Source organism: Octopus bimaculoides, chromosome 15 (assembly GCF_001194135.2).
Source record: "Octopus bimaculoides isolate UCB-OBI-ISO-001 chromosome 15, ASM119413v2, whole genome shotgun sequence".
NCBI classification, from domain to species: Eukaryota; Metazoa; Mollusca; class Cephalopoda; order Octopoda; family Octopodidae; genus Octopus; species Octopus bimaculoides.
Window position 1 is genome coordinate 47,021,346 of NC_068995.1, and position 2,941 is coordinate 47,024,286.

Consider the following 2,941-nt stretch of genomic DNA (forward strand, 5'->3'; position numbering starts at 1 on the left):
TCCACTTTATTAATTCTACTGGAAAACAAACCACACTAGTGGCTATCGTTTAGTTAATAACATACGAAAAATTCGACTTCTTACGTCTTTTCAATTAGAAATTTTGTGTTTCCCGTATCTTTCGGTCCATTCTTTCCTCGAATACACAGTGTCTAGCCACTTCTTGAAGCTCATTTTAGACGGAGAAAATATAAGTGTTTAATATAATATTGTCGAAAGATTCATTGTGTTATGAGTTCGTCTGCGTTCATATGTATAAAATTATGAAAGAAGGCGAGAAAGAAAGTGCATACATATATAAACATAAACACATATGCACATATATACATACAAACACACATACGCACATTCATATAGATTTGTGTGTGTGTGTATGTGTGTGCGTGCATGCGCGTGTATGTAAGCTTACGAATCAAAAAATATGGCCGATTGTTTTAAAGTAATATGACGTCACAAAACATTGCCTAAAATCAGACGACATATTTTTCCTTTTATTTCTTTAGTTTATTGATTTATCGTGTTTATTTGGATAAAAATACCATCATTTGAATTCTTATAAGTTTCAAACTTAACTGTTATTATAGTCATTATATAACTTTAATTGTTGCTTTGGCAGCACACTCATAAAGATTATCACACAGCCTAACATTGGTGGAATTCGCAGATATGGAATCAGTGTTGATATTTACTGAATATCCATTTTATTCCTGCTGTTACAGACATTAGATAAAAGATATTTTTTAAGAATATCTTTTAATTTTTCAATAATGGTGACCAGTTCCTTCAAGACCCAGCGAATCAACTTCCAAGTTGTCACAGAATAAGTAATATAATCTTCATCATCGGCTGTTTTATCACTTCATCCTCGTCGCAGGTCATCGTCGTGGTCTTCATCAATACTGTCTTCATCATCATCATCATCATCATCATCATCATCATCATCATCATTATTATTATTATTATTATTATTATTATTATTATTATTATTATTATTATTATTATTATTATTATTATTATTATTATTATTATTATTATTATTATTATTATTATTATTATTATTATTATTATTACTATTATTATTTGAGCTTGCAGAAAGGCGACGAGCTAGGAAAATCATTAGCTCGCCAGATTAAAGGCTTGACATTTTTTTTTTTTTTAATTTTTATATTCTGTGATCGAATTCCACTGAGGTCGATTTCGTGTTTCATCTTTTCGGGGGTCGATGAAATAAATACCAATGAAGCACTGAGTTCGATGTAATCAAGTAGCCCTCCTGCCTCCCCAAAATTTCAGGGTTTATACCTATAGTAGAAAAGATTATTATCATTTTTGTTTTTATTAAGGAAAAAAAAATAATAATGTCCTCAGGTGCACTACAACTAAAAAAAAAGAATTTTTTTTTAAAGGTGACATCAGGTATGCTGTTGGCGAATTTTAGGAAGTATGGAAGTTCTGAAGGATGTAGTGTTTTGACAGCTAACGACTAATACAAGTGGTTCATTCCCTGCTTTAGCAATTCTGAGGGTGAAAAAATGTCTCCGAAGGCCGTGAGTGCTGTGTTGTGTTTTGGTCATGTAAGCATAGCTGTGGTTATTGCTGCTGTTGCTGCTACTGCTGCTGCTGCTGCTGCTGCTGATATTGGATAGTACACTGGCAGGATCATTAGGTTAGGTGGTGGCATAATTTTTCATTTCAAATGGCTGCAACAAATCCTTTCAAGTTAAAGGTCCCAAACTATAACTTCCACTCCGCTCTCCGCAATCCTGTCACTTGAGACCCAAACATTGTCACGTGCGCTATCTCAACTCTTCTGACTAAAGCACTCAAACAAATTCATTCATATTACTATTCCCCTGATCTTGTTTGGGAATTTGTCTTACTAATCCTCTAATCTTGCATAATAATTCATTTACCTTACTCTGCTTCTATTCTTGTTCATTATTTCCTTCAACTTGCTATTCCTCAATCCTTGTTTAGAAATTCATGAAACTATTTCTCTCCTCTTATTGAACAAAGTCTTTACCCTTCGATTCTTCTATTCTTGTTCAGTAAATAGTCTTACTGTTCCTTTATTCATGCTCTGTAATTCACACATCTCATTATTTCCCTATCCCTCTTCTTCAGTAATTCATGTCATACTATTCCCCTATGCTTCTTCAGTAACTCTTTTCTCTTACTTTCCCCTTATTCATGTTCACTAAATCTTTTATGCTATTATTCGTCCATTCTTGTTCAATAATTCATAAGTCTTATCATTCATCTTTTCCTGTACAGTAATTCAGTTCCCTTAATAATTTTCGCAGTTTTTGCAGTAGTATATCTTACTATACCATTATTCTTGTTGAGTAATTCCTGTTTTATTATTCCTTTATCACCGTTCGATAATTTTATCCCCCCCACAATTTTCCCCCTTTTTGATTGATTTTCTGTATAAGGATAAAACAAAACAGAGGGGGGGGGGAACTAACCGAAAATAAAAAAAATTAATCAATAAGATGGCGAAAACAAAAAAAAAGGATCTAGTTACACCAAATAATAATAATAATAATAATAATAATAATAATAATAATAATAATAATAACAATAATAATAATAATAATACTAACAACAACAACAACTTTTAGACACCATACTACATAAATGTCAGATAAAAACTGTTATGTATGTATATTTATATGTCTTTCAGTGTGTGTGTGTGTGTGTGTGTGTGTGGAGGGGGTATTTGTGCGAATGTGTTTGCGCGCGCGTTTGTGTGCTTAGAGCTAGAAATAGCTGATAAGACCAGCGTATCAATATAACGTGCTATATGCCCAGAGACAGAAGTCATTAGTAATAAGACGCTCTCCGATTGGCTGCCAGAAACGTCGTAATTTGGTTTTCATATTTTATGAATCTTTACTGACGATATCAAAAATCTAAGGCAGGGGGCAGAGAGAGAGAG

At 32.8% G+C, this 2,941-nt stretch overlaps 1 protein-coding gene across 1 annotated transcript in view; it reads left to right on the plus strand.

Moving 5' to 3' along the window:
* Positions 1-515: 515 nt before the first annotated feature.
* LOC106878610 (protein EFR3 homolog A) overlaps positions 516-2,941 on the plus strand; it is a 5,516-nt gene continuing 3,090 nt past the window's right edge. Inside the window, exon 1 of the mRNA XM_014927881.2 lies at positions 516-824. The gene's annotated coding sequence lies outside the window, so the exon portion shown is untranslated. The remainder of the gene's footprint in view (positions 825-2,941) is intronic.